The sequence below is a fragment of the Schistocerca serialis genome, chromosome 3 (genome assembly GCF_023864345.2).
Source record: "Schistocerca serialis cubense isolate TAMUIC-IGC-003099 chromosome 3, iqSchSeri2.2, whole genome shotgun sequence".
NCBI classification, from domain to species: domain Eukaryota; kingdom Metazoa; phylum Arthropoda; class Insecta; order Orthoptera; family Acrididae; genus Schistocerca; species Schistocerca serialis.
In genome coordinates, this window is record NC_064640.1 from 780,682,220 (window position 1) to 780,704,579 (window position 22,360).

At 45.1% G+C, this 22,360-nt stretch overlaps 1 pseudogene; it reads right to left on the minus strand.

Moving 5' to 3' along the window:
* Positions 1-678: 678 nt before the first annotated feature.
* Positions 679-796, minus strand: LOC126471817 (5S ribosomal RNA; annotated as a pseudogene).
* Positions 797-22,360: the final 21,564 nt, after the last annotated feature.

Consider the following 22,360-nt stretch of genomic DNA (forward strand, 5'->3'; position numbering starts at 1 on the left):
AGTTCTGGAAATTAGCGATAGTTTAACATTTCTGGGCAATTGATTCCCATTTCTTCTTATCTGGAGCAGGAATGCATTCCAATCGTAATACCGTTCAGATTGCACAGCAAACATCTCTGACGATCCTGCTTACAGTCTAAATCCCCAGGAGATACGTGTACTGCAAATCTGAGAAAGTGCTACCACTTGTCAAATACCTAAAACAGAGAAGAAAAACCACTAGATTAAAATTATTTAAAATATGAAACCATGAACGGGAGATTGGCAGGTCTTCTGATTAATGAAATATATATATATATATATATATATATATATATATATATATATATATATATTTTTTTTTTTTTTTTTCAGGTAAACACGTTCTGAAGAAGTGGACGCAAGTGAGAGACTCGTACCGAAAATCAATTAGCAAAACTAAGGAGAAATCGGGAGCAGGGGCGTCAAAAGCAAAAAAACTAAACTAAAAACTCCTCCCGAACAGGCCATGAAGGCCCAACGGGACTGACCGGCCGCCGTGTCATCCTCAGCTCATAGGCGTCACTGGATGCGAATATGGAGGGGCATGTGGTCAGCATAACGCTCTCACGGCCGTATGTCAGTTTCCGAGACCGGAGCCGCTACTTCTGAATCAAGTAGCTCCTCAGTTTGTCTCACAGGGGCTGAGTACACCCCGCTTGCCAACAGCGCTCGGCAGACCGAATGGTCACCCATCCAAGTGCTAGCCCAGCCCGACAGCGCTTAACTTCGGTGATCTGATGGGAACCGGTGTTACCACTGCGGCAAGGCCGTTGGCGTCAAAAGCAAAAGCCTACATTTATGCATCTCAGTTACAGTTCCTGAACAAAATATTTAAAGAAAGAGAAACAAGGGACACTCTCTCACAAAATATTGATGATAATGATGGTGGTATTGCGGATGTAACTGTTGAAAATGATGAGAATCCTATACAGTCAGTTCCAAGCGTACCACGTTATGCTGCAGCAGCTAAAAAACCTGAATCGTCTTTCAAAACACCTGCATCAAAAACAAACGGAAAACGGATTGTGTTGAATTAGAAATGATTGCATCTCTGAAGGAAACACCAAATCGGTACCTTTCGTTTTTTAAATTTAATGATTTCGATGAATTTGACACTCTCGATTTTCAAATGGAGGTGCTGCAAGTAGTAAGGAAAATCAGGCAGCGGATGCATCCTCTTCCGTCTACACCCGATACACCATATGCCTCTCCATCTACTACTCCACCAATGGCCTCTTCATCTGCTACCCCACCGATGTTCCCTAATCAGTATATACACAGCCAGCCAAATCCGCAGCACATTATATCAGCCTACCTAAAGCCAATTCATTCACAAGTGTCGTCTGTTCAGTTCTACGAGGACTCACACAACCTTGGCCTGAACTGTCGTCACAGTTCTTCTTCTGATGACAGCTCAGAATACGCGTTTCACAATTTGTAAAACATCATTTAACTTTGCCTTTCCTTGTATTTACTCTGATGTATTATTTGTAAACTTATGTTATTTCAGTTTTATATTAAAATCTGAATAAAAAAAGAGACTCTTACAAAAAGAAAATTTTTAATTGTACAGCGTGATTCAAAAAGAATACCACAACTTTAGGAATTTAAAACTCTGCAACGACAAAAGGCAGAGCTAAGCACTATCTGTCGGCGAATTAATGGAGCTATAAAGTTTCATTTAGTTGTACATTTGTTCGCTTGAGGCGCTGTTGACTAGGCGTCAGCGTCAGTTGATGCTAAGATGGCGACCGCTCAACAGAAAGCTTTTTGTGTTATTGAGTACGGCAGAAGTGAATCGACGACAGTTGTTCAGCGTGCATTTCGAACGAAGTATGGTGTTAAACCTCCTGATAGGTGGTGTATTAAACGTTGGTATAAACAGTTTACAGAGAATGGGTGTTTGTGCAAAGGGAAAAGTTCTGGATGGCCGAGAACGAGTGATGAAAATGTAGCATGCATCCAGCAAGCATTTGTTCGCAGTCCAGGAAAATCGACTCGCAGAGCTAGCAGAGAGCTGCAAATTCCACAATCAACTGTATGGAGAGTCCTACGAAAAAGGTTAGTTATGAAACCTTATCGTCTGAAATTGGTTCAAGCACTGTCTGCAGCTGAGCGTCAACTACCCGAGGCGATGGATCGGCCGCCAGGCAGCCCGTGACAGAGCACTTCATCACTGGCCTCCAAGAAGCCCTGATCTTACTCCCTGCGATTTTTTCTTATGGGGGTATGCTAAGGATATGGTGTTTCGGCCACCTCTCCCAGCCACCATTGATGATTTGAAACGAGAAATAACAGCAGCTATCCAAACTGTTACGCCTGATATGCTACAGAGAGTGTGGAACGAGTTGGAGTATCGGGTTCATATTGCTCGTGTGTCTGGAGGGGGCCATATTGAACATCTCTGAACTTGTTTTTGAGTGAAAAAAAACCTTTTTAAATACTCTTTGTAATGATGTATAACAGAAGGTTATATTATGTTTCTTTCATTAAATACACATTTTTAAATTTGTGGTATTCTTTTTTAGTCACCCTGTACCGTCTTACCTCAAAGTTACGGCCAGCATCTGAATCGCTTGAATAGATTCCCTCATAAATGTATCTTGGCACTGAAGACGGTCCTTTAGTTTCACATGTAATTCATCAAATGATTTCATTGACATCCTGAAGTAATTAAAAAATTTGTCTTCGTGCTCTCGCAGCTTCGGCAAAGTGGCGTAGAATGCTCCAAATTCCTGCCATAAAGTAATGAGAGGGTGCTCCCAATGAATTCTGCCATTCCTCCTTCGTTTTTTATTCTTTTATAGAGAAACAACATGGCAACCACTTGGCTTCTCTCCATGATCACTACTGAGCATGTGTAGGAAGAAAACATAAAACCTCATATGAACCGTGTAAGAATCGTGTATGTGTGAAAGGGTTTCATTCGTTTTCGGTTGCAACTGAAAGCGAATCGAACCGAATGGATCCGCATGCGTGTGAAACAGGCCTCAGGCGGAATTCGTCATGAAGAAAACTAAATCATGTTGGTCTACGAGTTGGAACGTCGAATGTTAAATCCATTATTTTCGTGGGTAGGATAGAGAATTTAAAAAGAGAAACGGATACGTTGAAGTTGGTTATAGTGGGAATTAGTGCAGTGGTAGGAAGAGCAGGACTTCTGCTCAGGTGAGCATAAGGTTATGATAAAAGTTACGCTTGGGCCCACCTCGCATTTCTGATCATTTAGATGCGGTATACAGGGTGAGTCACCTAACATTACCGCTGGATATATTTCGTAAACCACATCACATACTGACGAATCGATTCCACAGACCGAACGTGAAGAGACGGGCTAGTGTAATTGGTTAATACAAAACATAAAAAAAGGCACGGAAGTATGTTTTTTAACACAAACCTACGTTTTTTTAAATGGAACCCCGTTAGTTTTGTTAGCACATCTGAACATATAAACAAATACGTAATCAGTGCCGTTTGTTGCATTGTAAAATGTTAATTACATCCGGAGATATTGTAACCTAAAGTTGACGCTTGAGTACCACTCCTCCGCTGTTCGATCGTGTGTATCGGAGAGCACCGAATTACGTAGGGATCCAAAGGGAACGGTGATGGACCTTAGGTACAGAAGAGACTGGAACAGCACATTACGTCCACATGCTAACACCTTTTTATTGGTCTTTTTCACTGACGCACATGTACGTTACCATGAGGGGAGTCCGCCCCGGTAGCTGAGTGGCAAGTTGGCCTTTGGCTGTGTTGCGGTGAGGACGCGCTGTTTGTGTTCCTGCCGCGGAGCGTGCGCTCGTGTTGTTTACATAGTACTCGGCCGTTTCGCGCGTGCCGTACTCAGCATATAGATCACTATGGCGCACCAATACAGAAAATCGACGCTCAAATTTACGTTCCGCAACGAATTTGCACGGCCCAAAGCACTCGAAGTCGAACGGTTTCTACGAGAAGAAGTTAAAATCCCGGCGATCGACATTCTCGGCATTCACTTGTCCATTGTGAGTAGTATCGTATATGTCAAGATCATCAACGACGCAACATGTGAACGGATCCTTCGGGACACGAAACAGGGCCTCCGTTTCTGCCATGCTGATGGCAATGTGGGGACTGTGCACGTCGATTATTCTGGCATGGGACTTCGCACGATCAGAATTTTCGAACTTCCTTTCGAACTACCGGCGGAGGACGTCGTGACAGCGCTGCGCCCCTACGGCACGGTCCATGATCATATTGCGGAAAAATGGACGTAATTCCAGACATATCCTGTGCTGAACGGCGTCCGCCAGGTTCGAATAGAACTTAAAAGACATGTACCTTCATATCTGAATATCGGTGGCTGCCGTGCCATCGTCATCTACGATGGGCAACCGAAGACCTGCTCTGGTTGTGGGAAGGAGTGACACCTCAGATCAGAATGTATGCAACGTCGCATCACTCAACTGCCGCCGGCTGAAGCGGACCCGCCATCGCAGCCGACGCTGCTTCCTGTGACTTATGCAGCAGCCCTCACGACAGCTACCACTTCACCACGACAGCCGACATCCACTGTTGGGTCGCGGCTCCATGCTCCAATACAGGGCGATGATGACACACCCGTTCCACAAGATACGGATTCAACTCCGATGCCGCCGACCCCGTCGACTGATAACAACATACATGACGATAGCATGGCCGTAGACTCACTTATTGTGCCTACGGCTGCCTTTGTGCCGGAACGTCGTGAATCTTTGCCATCGTCTGACACAGAAGGACACACCAGGAAGCAACGCTCTCCGAAGCGACGGAAGCGGAGGCGTAGAGCAACTTCCGAACGGGATGCGACACAGCCTCCAGAGGATGACGATTCCACCTTCAATGACGACGCTACCACAGAGGTAGCCGCCATTTGCTGCAGTGTGGCACCATCGAACGAAACCGAGGACAAACCACATGTATCTACAGTGGCAAAATCGGATGCCGAGCTGCAGGACAGATGCTGCCCACCACCTTCTGGAATGCAAGCACCCATGCCGTGTCCTGAGGAAGCTAGGGAGGCCGATCTTACTTTCAGTTCCCCGACGTGGGCGGATGACCACGACGACAACGGAACCATGCTAGTTACGCCAACAGGGCCCACGCCATTGGCGCCGGCTCTCTAGCAAGGACTGCCGGTGAGGTTTGGGGGGATGCAGAGGTGTCAATACAGTCAGAAGCGTCATAGGTAATTCCAGTCTTAATGGATAACTTAACACCTGCGGTTCGGCAACAAGCTTATCGTATCGCCACGCTTAACCTCAACACGATACGAACGGCAGTGAAGATCCAGTTGCTGCGTGAGATGCTTCGTTCTTCGGATGTTGACATTGCCCTGTTGCAAGAAGTATATATAGCGGCCCTCCCCGTTTTCTACGGTTATGTGACATACGTGTCACCGGCGGACCGGAATGGCAGCGGTACGGCAATACTAGTGCGCGACGGAATTGCCATCGACGAAGTGACTTACCTCCCGTCAGGAAGGGGGCTGGCGATCACAGCACTGGGAACGCGCATCATTAACATTTACGCTCCATCAGGAACTGACCAACGCCGCGAACGATCGCTGTTCTACTCGGAGGATATCGCCCCCCTCTTTATCAGCCGCTTCGAGCACTATATCTTCGGGGGCGATTTTAACTGTGTGCTCCACCCCAAAGACCAAGTCCCACATTTCTCGACTTGTCAAGAACTTCGGCTCCTGGTTCGAGATCTGCTTCTCACCGACACGTGGGAGACAGTGCACGGTAAACGTCCCGGGCCGACATACCTTACTAGTCACTCCGCCAGTCGCCTAGACCGCATTTATGTATCACGAGCTCTAGCGCCGGGTGTATTGGACGCCGAACGTTGGCCGCTTGCCTTCTCCGATCATAGCGCTTTCATATGCACACTCACTCTACAACAGCAGCGGATATGGCGCAGCCGAGGACCCTGGAAGCTGAATGTGGCACATCTTCAAGCCCCGGAATGCCGTCAGATTATCGCTAACACATGGCTGGATTGCGAACGTCGTCTTCCCCGATACCCATCGACTCTAGCATGGTGGGTGGACTGTGCAAAACCAGCTTTTCGGCGTGTGCTAACACAATTCGGAAAAAATATCGCAGCTTGGCATCGTCACACATTGGACTTTTATTACACGATGCTTCGCGAACTCGACAGCCAACCACCATCTCCAAACCGACAAATGGAAAGCCGCCGAATTAAAGGTAAAATATTGTCTCTTACGAGGAAACGTTTGGAGGGGGTCGTAGTGCGATCGCGACGTCAAGACCGAGTGGAAGGAGAAAACCCGTCTATGCATCACATCGTGCTCGACAGCCGCCGACGCCGACAGCAGCTGATCACGGACCTCGTATTGCCAGGTGGTAGGGTCGTACTGACTCAGGCCGCGGTTACAGAAGCCTTTGCAGATCACTATCGCCGGTTTTACGACGAGGTGAATACAGAGGAAGAGGAAGCGGACGATCGCGACATACTGCAGCACGTGTCGCACACCCTCGACAATGCAGCAGCGGCGACGCTGTTAGGTGGGATTACACGAGACGACATCGAGGACGCGCTTAACAAGGGAGCACTCAACAAATCTCCCGGGCCAGACGGACTGCCGCTCGAGTTATATCGTACTTTCCGCGATCTCATGATGCCCCGATGGATCATCATGTACCAAGAACTGATGACCCCCGGTTCTCACGTGCCACCTGCATTCGTGGAAGGTCTCCTAATACCGATACACAAGCCTTCCAGAGGTCGGACGGTCGAGGACTACAGGCCCATTACAATGCTCAACTCGGACTATAAAATCTTCGCCCGACTACTCGCCAGCCGCATGAAGACGGTTCTGCCCCTACTCCTCTCAATGGAGCAAACGACACAGGGCGGAGTGACCAACATGCAAACGGCAACCAGCGAATGCAGGGATTTAATAGCCATTGCCACATCCTGTCGCCTTCGAGCTGCTCTGATCACCATTGATTTCGACCACGCCTTCGATAGAGTTCACCACAAGTTCCTTCTGTCCGTTATGGCCCGCATGGGCTTCCCGCCTGACTTTCTCGACATCTTTCAGCGCCTTTTCCGTGGAGCTGCATCCCGTGTATTGGTAAATGGACGGATTGCGGGTCCCTTTCCGATCCGACGGTCAGTTCGCCAAGGATGCCCTCTCTCCATGATCCTTTACGCGATCGCACTCGAACCACTTGTCGGAGGGTTGAAAAACAGGCTCTCGGGCATTTCATTGAGGGATCACACCTTTCACTGCAGGATATATGCTGATGACCTTCTATTACTTGTCCGATCTGGTGACGAGGTACGCTCGATGATACAATGGATCAATCGCTATGGTTTGGCAGCGGGCAGCCTCATGAATGTGGCCAAGTCGGCAGCGATGCCCATTGGGAGAGGTCTACAGGAGGACGCTTTAGCCCCACTCCCACTAGTTAACAAGTTCCGGTTCTTGGGCATAACATTTACACAGGATGTGCGCCGCACGGCTGCCATGAACTATGCACGATTACTACAGGCAATACGCACAGAAGTTCGCCGGAACTTACTTCGACGGATGGACCTCCTACAGCGTGTGGAATACCTCAACCATCACGTGGCAACTAAGATGATCCACATGGCCCAGGTCCTACCGATACCGACAGCGATGGCACACAGACTGCAAGCAGCGTTTGGATATTACCTTACCGCCGGACACCTATTCAAAGTCCGCTACGAAACACTCACCCTCCCTCCGCTTGATGGCGGACTGGGACTTATAAATGTACGAGCGAGGGCTACAGCATTGTACTTGTGCACAATGATGAAATTGTGGACCCACAAAGATGCTTCCCTTACGGGTCGTCTGTTAGAGGAATTGCTGCCGGCGTCTCTCCTGCCACCTGTCACGGTTGCGCACATTACACCCTCACTCTCGCACCTCTCGGCATTTATTCTTGAGTATAGTTACGTGCACCCAGACCTTCCCAACACTCGCCCTCCCAAGGCGAGCGACTTTTACAGACTGCTGCTAAGGTCCATCCCTCGCAATGTGATTGAGAGGAAGAGCCCTACGACCCTATGGCCTGCAGTGTGGAGAGCGGTCCAGAAGTCGTTCCTCCCCACGCGGGTACGAGCCGCGTGGTACCAGGTGGTGAACGGGAAGGTTGTAACACGACAAAGGCTGCACGCTATTGGGATGGCGGATTCCCCCCTTTGTCCACATTGCCACCTCGTGGATACTGACGACCACCGTTTAACATGTGGATCGGCGTTAGAGGTATGGCTGCTAGTGCAGAAGATCCTCGCCTGCTACCTACGTATCGCGCCTCGCACAATTGAGCCACGACTCCTCCTTTGTCCAGAGGATACTTATTTCCCACCTGCGAAGACTCATGCTCTCACATGGTTTAAAGGCATGTCCATATACTACCTCTTTCGAGATGATGAGAAGATGGTGCTTGATTACTGGCAATTTCTCCAGGACAGTCATAGCACACTTGAGTGTACACCCCGATACCGACAACTATTTGCCAACTATTTACGCAGTGTCTTCGATAACCCCCCTCACAGTTGGGGAGTACCGGGCAGAGGATGACCGCCGTCATGGAGCTCCAAACGCTGCGAAATGTTGTACCAATTTGGAACATGGAATCTGTACGCAGATGGGCCATGCACATGGAATGGCGTGCGGGATTTGGTTACGTTTTTCTTTCTTTATTATCTATTACCGCACTATTGGTTTCAAATTCTCTTTCATAGTTTAGAAGAAACCCTTGTTCTGTTGTTGCTACGGATGTACGTTCTAATTTTGTTTGTCGTAACTGAAAGACGCCTTTTTCCATCTATATAAAAAAAAGGTTGGCAGAGGAAAAAAAATAAAAACACAAAACAAAAAAAATACAAAAAAATAAAACTAAAATATAAAAAAGTAAAAAAAAGTTGGTAGAGCACTAAAAAAAAGTTGGTAGAGCACTTGCCCGCGAAAAGCAAAGGTCCCGAGTTCGAGTCTCAGTCGGGCACTAAAAAAAAAAAAAAAAAAAAAGTGGTCAGCGTGACAGACTGTCAATCCTAAGGGCCCGGGTTCGATTCCCGGCTGGGTCGGAAATTTTCTCCGCTCAGGGACTGGGTGTTGTGTTGTCCTAATCATCATCATTTCATCCCCATCGACGTGCAGGTCGCCGAAGTGGCGTCAAATCGGTACACGTACACACGTGGTTTCCGTTTTCAATTACGGAGTGGAATAGAGTGTGTCCCGACATGTCAGGCCAATAGATGTTCAATGTGGTGGCCATCATTTGCTGCACACAATTGCAATCTCTGGCGTAATGAATGTCGTACACGCCGCAGTACACCAGGTGTAATGTCGCCGCAGGCTTCCACAATACGTTGTTTCATTCCTCTGGGGTTGTAGGCACATCACGGTACACATTCTCCTTTAACGTACCCCACAGAAAGAAGTCCAGAGGTGTAAGATCAAGAGAACGGGCTGGCCAATTTATGCGTCCTCCACGTCCTATGAAACGCCCGTCGAACATCCTGTCAAGGGTCAGCCTAGTGTTAATTGCGGAATGTGCAGGTGCACAATCATGCTGATACTATATACGCCGACGCGTTTCCAGTGGGACATTTTCGAGCAACGTTGGCAGATCATTCTGTAGAAACGCGATGTATGTTGCAGCTGTTTGGGCCCCTAAAATGAAGTGAGGACCAATGAGGTGGTCGCCAGTCGCCAGTGATTCCGCACCATACATTTACAATCCACGGTCGCTGTCGCTGTACCTGTCTGAGCCAGCGAGGATTGTCCACGGACCAGTAATGCATGTTCCGTAGATTCACTGCCCCGTGGTTTGTGAAACCCGCTTCATCGGTAAACAGGTAGAGCTGCAACGCATTCTCTGTTAATGCCCATTGACAGAATTGCACTCGATGATTAAAGTCATCACCATGTAATTGCTGATGTAGCGACACATGAAACGGGTGAAAGCGGTGACGATGCAGTATGCGCATGACACTACTCTGACTCAGTCCACCGGCTCTCGCAATGTCCCGTGTACTCATGTGTGGGTTCATGGCAACAGCAGCTAACACTCCAACCGCACCCGCTTCTCATGTGACGGGCCTGTTACGGACCCGTTTGCGTGCTATGACCATACCTGTTGCATACAGTTGGCGGTAGATGTTTCTCAATGTGCGGCACGTTGGATGCTCTCTGTCCAGGTACCGTTCTGCATACACCCTGCAGGCTTCAGCTGCATTTCGTCGACACTCGCCATAGATGAGTATCATCTCCGCCTTTTCAGAGTTCGAATACACCATGGTCACAGTTCCTACAACACTACACTATCACAGACGTCTGGTAACACGGTGTACTACAGTTGGTCTCCGCGCGGAGACGAATGCAGAATAACAATAGCAGCAAGCGCTACATGCGGACACTGCGACAGCTAGACCAAACCACAACAGTGCACTAAAGCCACACTCGTAAACACGGTCGTCATCTAAACATGTCCCTGCAGATGCTGCTCGCCGATCGTGGCCCGTGTTTGTGACAACACGCAACTGAACGTCGGAGGTTTCAAGCGTCAACTTTAGGTTACAATATCTCCGGATGTAATTAACATTTTACAATGCAACAAACGGCACTGATTACGTATTTGTTTATATGTTCAGATGTGCTAACAAAACTAACGTGGTTCCATTTAAAAAAAAGTAGGTTCGTGTTAAAAAACCTACTTCCGTGCATTTTTATATGGTTTGTATTAAACAATTACACTAGCCCCTCTCCTCACGTTCGGTCTGTGGAATCGGTTCGTCAGTATTTGATGTGGTTTACGCAGTATATCCAGCGGTAACGTTAGGTGACTCACCCTGTGTATACGTACACATGCCAAAAAAAGTTTTGCATCACCTCGGTTCCGAGAGTTCCAGAACCTGTACAGAATACAACATAGACATCATTTCCGCCATTTTTATTGCTCATGAAAACCACACATTGCATGTTATACCACCATACAGCGAGATCTTCAAAGGTGGTGGTCCAGATTGCTGTACACACTGGTACTTCTAATACTCAGTATCACGTCCTCTTGCATTGATACATACCTGTATTCGTCGTGGCATACTATCCACAAGTTCATCAAGGTTTTGTTGGTCCCGATTGACCCACCCCTCAACGGCGATTCGTCGTAGATCCCTCAGAGTGGTTGATGGGTTACGGTCCATAACCAGCGCTATTCAATCTATCCCAGGCGTTTTCGATGGGGTTCATGTTTGGAGAACATGCGGGCCACTCTAGTCAAGAGATGTCGTTATCCTGAAGAAAGTCATTTAGAACATGTGCACGATGGGGGCGCGAATTGTTGTCCATGAAGACTAATGTCTCGCCAATATGCTGCCGATATTGTTGCACTATCGGTCGAAGGATGGCATTCACGTATCGTACAGCCGTTACAATTTGTACAGAAACCAGATGGCAGTTATAAGAGTCGAGGAGCATGAAAGGGAAGCAGTGGTTGGGAAGGGAGTGAGACGAGGTTGTAGCCTCTCCCCGATGCTATTCAATCTGTATATTGAGCAAGCAGTAAAGGAAACAAAAGAAAAATTCGGAGTAGATATTAAAATCCATGGAGAAGAAATAAAAACGTTGAGGTTCGCCGATGACATCGTAATTCTGTCAGAGACAGCAAAGAACCTGGAAGAGAATTGTACAGAATGGACAGTGTCTTGAAAGGAGGATATAAGATGAACATCAACAAAAGCAAAACGAGGATAATGGAATGTTATCGAATTAAATCAGGTAATACTGAGGGAATTCGATTAGCAAATGAGACACTTACAGTAGTAGATGCGTTTTGCTATCTGGGGAGCAAAAAACTAATGATGGTCGAAGTAGAGAGTATATCAAATGTAAACTGGCGATGTCTAGGAAAGAGTTTCTGAAGAAATTTGTTAACATCGAGTATAGATTTAATTGTCAGGAAGTCGTTTCTGAAAGTATTTGTATGGAGTGTGGCCATGTATGGAAGTGAAACGTGGACGATAAATAATTTGGACAAAAAGAGAATAGAAGCTTTCGAAATGTGGTGCTACAGAAGAATGCTGAAGATTAGATGAGTAGATCACATAACTAATGAGGAGGTATTGAATAGAATTGGAGAGAAGAGAAATTTGTGGCACAACTTGACTAGAAGAAGGGATCAGTTGGTATGGCAAATTCTGAGGAATCAAGGGATCACCAATTTAGTATTGGAGGGCAGCGTGGAGGGTAAAAATCGTAGAGGGAGACCAAGAGATGAATACACTAAACAGATTCAGAAGGATGTAGGTTGCAGTAGGTACTGGGAGATGAAGAAGCTTGCACAGGATAGAGTAGCATGGAGAACTGCATCAAACCAGTCTCTGGACTGAAGACCACAACAACAACAACACAGCCGTTACGGCGCCTTCCATTGACCACCAGCGGCGTACGTCGGCCCCACATAATGCCACCCCAAAACAGCAGGGAACCTCCACCTTGCTGCAGTCGCTGGACATTGTGTCTAAGGCGTTCAGCCTGACCGGGTAGCCTCCAAACACGTCTCTGACGATTGTCTGGTTGAAGGCATACGCGACACTCATCGGTGAAGAGAACGTGATGCCAATCCTGAACGGTCCATTCTGCATGTTGTTGGGCCCATCTGTACCGCGCTGCATGGTGTCGTGGTTGCAAAGATGGACCTCGACATGGACGTCGGGAGTGAAGCTGCGCATCATCAGCCTATTGCGCACAGTTTGAGTCGTAACACGACGTCCTGCAGCTGCACGAAAAGCATTATTCAACATGGTGGCGTTGCTGTCAGGGTTCCTGCAAGCCATAATCCGTAGGTAGAGGTCATCCACTGCAGTAGTAGACCTTGGGCGGCCTGAGTGAGGCATGTCATCGACAGTTCCTGTCTCTCTGCATCTCCTCCATGTCCGAACAACATCGCTATGGTTCACTCCGAGACACCAGGACACTTCCCTTGCTGAGAGCCCTTCCTGGCAGAAAGTAACAATGCGAACGCGATCAAACCGCGGTATTGGCCGTCTAGGCATGGTTGAACTACAGACAACACGAGCCGTGTACCTCCTGCCTGGTGGAACGACTGAAACTTATCGGCTGTCGAACCCACTCCGTCTAATAGTAGCTGCTCATGCATGGTTGTTTATATCGTTGAGTGGGTTTAGTGACAGCTCTGAACAGTCAGAGTGATACAATATCCACAGTCAACGTCTATCTTCAGGAGTTCTGTGAACCGATGTGATGCAAAACTTTTTTTTGATCTGTGTGTTATGCATCGTAATAATCAACAAAGTTATTTGTATCTGTAAAACAACATTTCTCCATTTATCTTGCCCTTTTATAAATTTATAACGAAAAATGTCTTAAATACGGAGCGAAGTTGGCAACGACAGATTGTTCCGAAACTTGGAAATCGTTCAGCCAATAAGAAAGCCCGGTTCCTGTAGTGTCATTATGAGCGGGAGCGGGAAAATAAAAAGAAAAGAAAGCAATCAATTTAGATTCCACTATCGCCTTACTCACTAGAAGTCATCTTCTCACATTGGCAGTAAACCACAATGTTAATGACGAAAGGGAGAAGTGCCATTATACAATGATCCTGGTACCTACAAACAATATAGTTATGGCAGAAATGGTAGTGGTGGGAGAATCGGCTCGAGGAATGATGTTGAAATCGAAATGGTAGACGGATTGCACAAAGCAAACTAACAATAAATCATAATTTTCGAGAGACAGATCAGAGCGGCATAGGAACCACCTTACTTCGTGTGACTAATTTTGGACACAAATCTGTTGTCAGTTTGAATGAACTGAGAAAAGAGTGTACTCAATTGCTTTTTAGACATAATGAAACGGTTGGCAGGAAGAACATAGTTGCAAAAAGACGAATCTGTATTTCGCAAAGTAAAAATGGTAGGGAGGGGATGGGTATTCTGCTAAGTGGAAATGATACACTGTGTACTTTCTGTGCTGCAGCATATTTAATCAAAGCAATAGTGGCAGAACCAACAAAAACAACAGAACCAGTGGGTAAATTCACAGTATGATTGTTTCAGTTTGTATAGATACAAATAATCCAAGAACCTAGCTATAAATCACAAATAACTTTCAAGGAAACGAATACTGAAGCAAATACAACTACAATGCAAAAAAAAACGAGGCCTGCTATAAGAAGGTGTGTCTGAGATAGAAATGCAAGTGAAAAATCGTCGTCAAGAATTTTTTTAATGTGTATGGAGCAAATTATAGAATACCAAATTTCTACTGATGCATTTCATTAACGCTACAGTCGTAAATGCAATCATTTACGAGTATCCACCGTACAGACGAGTTGCACAACTCACGAAAAGTAAAAATAAGTTTTTTTTTCGCCTTTGCTTTCTCCATACATATTCAAATAAAGAAGCGGCAAACTACTGTGTTCTCTGCCTTGTTCCTTGTAACGATCTTTTAATTACAGACCACCTCCCATCAGTGGTCTTTGTGTATGTTTCTGTTTTTGGACCTTGAAATAAGGGCATTGTTTTGTGGATATGTGCTTGAATCTTTCATGTTTTAGGCATTTATAGGAACTGAAACAATCAGACGCTGTTGTTGTCTTACGTAAATTATTTTCTAATTATCTCCAAAAGTACCACTTCAGAGACGGCCGCTGGTGGCCGAGCGGTTCTGGCGCTACAGTCTGGAACCGCACGACCGCTACGGTCGCAGGTTCGAATCCTGCCTCGGGCATGGATGTGTGTGTTGTCCTTAGGTTAGTTAGGTTTAAGTAGTTCTAAGTTCTATGGGACTTATGACCTCAGCAGTTGAGTCCCATAGTGCTCAGAGCCATTTGAACCATTTGAACCACTTCAGATTTCTCTTGAACAAGACCAAAACAGCACCTATTAGTGTCTCTTTTAGTAGCACCGAATGCCCCTCGCCCTGGTGCGTTATTGCTTATCCCAGATTTATTTGTTTCTTTTGTTTCTTTGTTAAACGGAGATTCATCAGTTTCCACTATTACAACTTACCCACCAAGTTTTTTTCGTGCCTCTAAACACACGACAATACAACCTTCTCTAGAGTATTGTTTCCAATCAACAACAGATTGATCGACAAGTCATAGCTGGTAAAAAAAACGCATTAGCTGCTACATTCATACACCAAAAATTATGTCAACCGCAAGATGGTACTTATCGGTAGTTTGCTACCTGCAAACCAGAAACCGTTTCCTAGCGAATATTGTTTCCGGTGGCCGTTATTCCCTTTCACCCGACACTTCCGTATGAAATGATAATTAAATCGAGACCCTAAGTCGCCGACAGGCGTTGATGTACACCAACGGGGACAGTTGAAAATGTGTGCCCCGACCGGGACTCGAACCTGGGATCACCAGCTTACATGGCAGACGCTCTATCCTTTTTTTTATCTCTGTTGTATTCTCCAACAGTTTATTGAACATAACTGCTTCTACAATACAATAGCTGGCTGTACAATAGATTAGACGTCCGTCGATCTAGCTGGAGATGTGGTTCCTCTCGGTCGGCTGGTACTTCGATCGGCGGTGCAGTACAGCGGCTTCGGTGATATCTTCTTGGAGACTCTGCTATAGCGGTTGCCATTAGCAGCGGACGAAGACTGGTCTGCCTTCGACCGGCCGGGCCTATATAGTGAGCTGGAGCCAATAGAAACCCGGCGTAGGAATCCGTGGCCGGATACGTCGCGGCGACCTCTGCAAGAAAAGGTTCCTATTAATCGACTGGAATCTTCGGCGTGCTTACCTGATGTCTTCGCCTGTTTGGCTGTTGGTTTGTTTCCCTCATAGCGCGGCTGCTATGCGGTGCTGTCTGCCATTTAGGGGAACCCAATGACAGTACAATATCATTCTGTTCGTTAATGTTCGTTGTATTTGTTCGGGGAGGACGTCCCATGACGCTTGTTCGAGTGCATCGTTGGTCCATTAACTCAGTTTTTTCTATTACAGAGGGCAGCTTACCCTCTGACGGAACACGCTGAACTACGGTGCTGGCTGTCCATCTGAGCCACCGAGGGCACAGAGCATAGTGTAACTGCAGGGGTTTATCCGTTGCACGCTCCCCGTGAGACCCACATTCCCACCTAATGTCCACACACTACATTCGTAGTGCCCCCGCCCATTACACTCATTACTCGCGGCAGACAATCTTACCGAGTACCGTAAGAGTTTGGGCAATGCATGTGCATCCGCATAGAAGAAGGTCAATGGCCGGTTAGCCTTAACTATATGAAGATGGTATCTGTTCTTTCGGACATGTCCGAAAGAACATATACCATCTTCACATACTTCCATATGAATCCGTCACTCAGACACTTTATCGGTACCAGCTCCTTTGCTGGCTGGCACATTTCACACCTTTCCATAAGGAATCCGCTTGAAGTTCAAAATGGCTCTGAGCACTATGGGACTTAACATCTGTGATCATCAGTCCCCTAGAACTTAGAACTACTTAAACCTAACTAACCTAAGGACATCACACACATCCATGCCCGAGGCAGGATTCGAACCTGCGACCGTAGCAGTCACGCAGTTCCGGACTGAGTGCCTTAACCGCTAGACCACCGCGGCCGGCTCCGCTTGAAGTACACCAATCTAGAATCTGCTTATCATCCTTCAGACTATACAAAGACTCCAGGCGCTACACTCTGGAACCGCGAGACCGCTACTATCGCAGGTTCGAATCCTGCCTCGGGCATGGATGTGTGTGATGTCCTTAGGTTAGTTAGGTTTAAGTAGTTCTAAGTTGTAGGGGACTGGTGACCTCAGAAGTTAAGTCCCATAGTGCTCAGAGCCATTGAAAGACTCCAGATCAACGCGCTAGCTCATTTTGAAAAGTACTACAGTTACTAGCTACACGTTCGAACCGAACAGTATTTGCAAAGGCGCCAAAATATTCTTATCGAAAGAAACCAAAGAAAATGAGCCTGACGTCACAGGAAAAAGCAAAGATCAAAGGTCAAGTGATAATAACTGCAACTAACCACAAACTGTATAAATATCATATTATACACTGCAGAGAAAGAAATTAGCACAGCTGGAAAACCGAAGGATGCAATTTTAAAACATAAAGGATATACTTTATTAAATCCAAAAATACATTAATTTACATAGAAAACTTAGTCCTTGAGTGTACAATATACTATACACAATTATACAGTCGCATCACTCACTATGAAGCATGTCCCTAATTTTTACCTGTCGCAATGATGATACGCGACGGTGGCATGCTTTATCGCGCAACCGCTTTACAAGCATTACATCGGTACTGCATGTATCTGGTTGTTGCATAATGTACTCCAGCAAGACTTCGTCAGCTTCAGCACCAGGAGTGTGAGAAATCTTCGTGTTGTCTCCTCTTCTTCGTCACTTTCATCATTACTTTCTTGCACGCTTCTGATTGTTTCTTCATCTGTTAAAGTTTGGTCCATATCACAATTCTCCTCATTCAGCCACTTAGTAACATCTTCATCATCAACTTCTTCTCCTCCTGAAAGGTTGTGGACCATGTCAGTGTACAAAGTAATTGATAATTCTGAATTGACTGGCTCATGGCTGTCACTCACTACTGGATCCAACTCGGCATCAATGGATAGCCACAATTATCTCCAGCTCTTCCTTATGGTAGCGCTCTCCACTTTATCCCACGCTTCGGCTGCTTGGAAAATAACATCACGTATGTTAATTGCATTCCACACCTTCAGCATAGTCTTGATAGCGTCGTTTTCACTTTCGTTTAGCAAGGAGACAGGAAGTGAATGTCGATAATGATGTTTAATTGATTCCAAAATTTCCTGGTCCATGGGCTGAATTAGGGCTGTCGTATTGGCTGGGAGAAAGAGTGCTTGTATACCATCGGACTTTAGAGAAACATCTGAAGGATGACTGGGAGCATTGTCATTGTAAGGACAGCTTTCAGTGGAAGCTTTTTCTTCTATAGCTCTTTTCTCACTGCTGGTACACACATTTCATGTAACCACCAAGAGAATATTTGTCTGTCCATCCACGCTTTCTTCTGAGCGCAATAAAAAATGGTTCAAATGGCTCTGACCGCTATGGGACTTGACTTCTTAGGTCATCAGTCCCCTAGAACTTAGAAAAACTTTAACCTAACTAACCTAAGGACATCACACACATCCATACCCGAGGCAGGATTCGAACCTGGGACCGTAGCGGTCGCGCGGTTCCAGACTGTAGCGCCTAGAACCGCTCGGCCACTCTGGCCGGCCTGCCTGAGCGCAATACTGCATTGGTAGAGTATTTATGTCAGTATATTGAAAACAAGGTGGATGTTGGGATTTTCCAGTCACCATAAGCGGTAGTTCATGACTCCCTTTTGCATTACAACACGCCATTAACGTCACGTGCTGTTTCTGTTGCTTGTAACCACGAGTTTCCTTCTCGTTGTTGGCAGCTAATGTTTTTGAAGGAAACATCTTTTCATGACTCCCTTTTGCATTACAACACGCCATTAACGTCACGTGCTGTTTCTGTTGCTTGTAATCACGAGTTTCCTTCTAGTTGTTGGCGGGGACTGATGACCTCAAATGTTAGGTCCCATCGTGCTCAGAGCCATTTGAACCATTTTTTCAGTACCTCTGGTGGTAGAGCGGTTCAGACAGAACTTGCAGAGTATCGTGTACAATTTTCCTGATCATGCCGTTGTATGACTTCAACTTGTCAGGTAGAGATTGGGAGTGTCGTGCTATCAAAACTGGTGCGAGAGACACGGATTCGTGTAACATTGTCTTGTCCGAAAATTAATTTGAGTATATAGTTAGAAAATCAACTAGTGAGGGTAACGTCTCAGCAACAAGCAGACCGAATTTACTGAATCAATTGCCTTAGAGGAAGGTATCAGTGATCATAAGGCTGTGATAGCATTTATGACAAGAGGTCTTATAAAGAATATTAAGAAAGATAGGAAGATATTTTTGCTTAGCAAGAGCGACAGCAAACAAATTTCAGAGTATCTGAGCAGTCAACATCAAATATTCGGTGATGAGGACGAAAATGTGGAGAACAAATGGAAAAAAATTCAAAGGCATCGTGCAATATGCCCTAGATAAGTATATTCCGAATAAGGTCTTAAGGGATGGGAAAGCCCCCCCATAGTTTAATAGCCATGTTACGAAACTGCTACGTAAACAGTGAGAATCTCATCTCAGATTCAAGAGAAGTATAAACCTAGCTGACAAACATAAGCTGAAGGAAACGAAAATGAGCGTAAGGAGACAAATGAGAGAACCGTCCAATGACTCTCAAAGTAAAACTTTGTCAACCGACCTGAGTAAAAACCCTCAGAGGTTTTGGTCGTATGTTAAATTAGTATGTGGCTCAAAATCATCTACTTATTCACACAGTGACCATACTGGCACCGAAACGGAATATAACAGAGAGGAGGGCGAAATACTAAATTCGGTCTTCCGAAATTATTTCACAGCGGAAGATCGTAACCCGGTCCCTCCTTTCAATCGTCGTACGAACGTTTACAAGACAGATATTGAGAAATATAACTAAAATCGCTTAGTAATGGAAAGACGTCAGGACCATATGAGATACCTATACGATTGTACAAAGATTATACGAAAGAACTTGTTCCCCTTCTAACAGTAATTCATCGTAAATCGCTTGAGCAATGAAGGGTACCTAGCGACTGGAAAGAAGCACAGGTCATTCCCGTTTTTAAGAAGACCCGTAGGACAGATGCACACAATAATGGACCTATATCGTTGATGTAAATCTGTTGTAGAGGTACAGAACATTGTTTATGCTGAAGACTTATGACATTTTTGGAGAATGGAGATCTCCTCTATAAAAATCAACATGTATTTCGTAAACAAAGATCCTTTGAAACTCAGCTCGCTCTGTTCCTCCATGAGATCCACAGAGCCGTAGACAACGGCGCTCAGATTGATGCCGTGTTCCTTGACTTCCGGAAGACATTTGACGCCGTCCTGCACTGCCGTTTAGGGAAGAAAAAAAAAAAAAAGAAAAAAAGAAAAAAAACGAGCTTATCGAGTATCGGAGCAGATTTGCGACTGCATTCAAGACTTCCTTGCAGAAAGAAATCAACGCGTCGCTCTTAAGGGAACCAAATCTATAGATGTAGACGTAATTTCCGGAGTACCCCAAGAAAGTGTGACAAGATCGTTACTGTTTGCAACATATACAAAAGATGTGATACAAAGCATCGGATGTTCTTTAAAGCCGTTCGCAGATGATGCGGTTGTCTACAAGAAAAAAACAACGCCAGAAGGTAGTAACGGTTTGTAGAATGACCTCCAGAGAATTGATGAATGGTGCAGGCTTTGGCGGTTGACCCTGAATGTAAATAAGTGTAAAGTATTGCGCATACATAGGGAAAGAAATCCACTACTGTACAGCTACACTATTGATGACAAACCCCTGGAAGCAGTATCTACCGTAAAGTACCTAGGAGTGACTATCCAGAGCAATCTTAAGTTGAATGACCATATAAAAAAATAGTTGGAAAAGCAGATGCCAGACTCATAGGAAGAATCTTAAGGAAATGTAACTGAGCCACGAAAGAAGTGGCTTCTAAGGCACTCGTTCGACCGATCCTTCAGTATCGTTCATCTATCTAGGATCCCTACCAGGTTGGATTGTAAGAAGAGTCTTACAACATATTACTTCCCCCACCTATGTCTAGCCTAATGACCACGAGGAGAAAATTCGAGAAATTGGAGCCAATACAGAGGTTTACCGATAATCATTCCTCCCACGCTCTATTCGCGAGTGTAACAGGGCTGGAGGGCTCAGCTAGTGGTACATGATGTAGATACGTATGTGATTATCTAATTGTTGTCACTTATACAAGCACTCACAGTGCTAGCTGTTGCAGGTCAATCTTATGTCAGTTTTTGGACACTATACGCCATCCGTCTTGTGATATGTTTTAAAAGTATGCTGTGTGTTTCAACAACGATATTTCTGGTGAATATGGCAAATATTGCCTGTCAGTGCATAACATTGAACCCAGATGACATTTTAAGTGGAAAAACTATATTAAATCTGAGCTACACATCTTAATCATATCTTCAGGAATCAACAAGTTGAGTGATTAAAATGTAGCCACTAAAGCTGGTTACACTTTTAAGTTTTAAAGTTTAAATATCTATGTTCAATAATAACAAAAGACAATGGGACAGCATTACAAATTCAAGAAAGGATAGCAGGCTGAAACCGATACTATTCCTTGGAGAATAAATTCAAGACCAGAAATGTTAGTAGGAATACAAAAATCCAAATATATTTTACTACATCAAGACTTAAAGTAATGTATGGATCAGAAAGCTTGGTGATGATTATAAAGGAAGAAGGCTGGTTACTGAGATGGGAAAGGAAGAGTTTGAGAAGGATATTTTGGCAGTGAGAGAAGAAAGAAGTTGGATAATAAGAACAAGTGCAAAACTAAAGCCTCAAGTGTGTATAGGAAAGCCTGAGGGGAAAAGGAGAAGAAGAAGACCCAGGAAAAGTTGACTTGAAGATAAGGTGGAGGACTACAAAGCAATGGGAGTCAGGATCAGACAAAGAAAGTAATGGACAAAGGAGGCCAAGGTTCTAAAAGGACTGTAGCGCTGACCAGTAAGTAAATAAGTATATGCTATAATCAGATATCTACCATTTTACTTGTTTATACCCTTTCTTGGCAGCACTTTGTAATCTGGAACTTCATTACTTAGACAAACCACAGATCATCTGTTTTGACTTCCTTTTACAACTTTAACATTCAACTGAAGACATACAAAACATGACACCATGGACTCCTTTTACCTCTTTGGATAAAGCAGCTAGCCATCCTGATTTATTGAGAGTGTAGAGTCAAAAGTTTATTTTATTTCTGTCTTTCATTTCAAACCACCTCCCTTCCAGTGCCCTCTCTCCCATCCTTAACACAGGCCACCTCCACAATAGGTGCAGTCTGTGCACTTCACTACACCCTACTTAATTTTGATCTTTTGTCGGGGGATGAATGTAGCCAATGTTATACATATCATAAACTGTCCTAATGTTGCCATCCATCACTTCTTAAAAATAATAATCAGTATTTGAGATTTAAAATAATAAATATTGAGATTTTCTGGTAACTTAATTGAAATAAGAAGTCACTGAATGTCCTCGTGTGACCATTTTATTGAATGGTAGTGTGGAAAGTAACAAAATTTAAAAACCGTACTTAGCTTTTGGGTTGTTGCGTAATGAAATGAAGTTCTGACAACTTCACTGACATGTACAAACATATTCTGGCA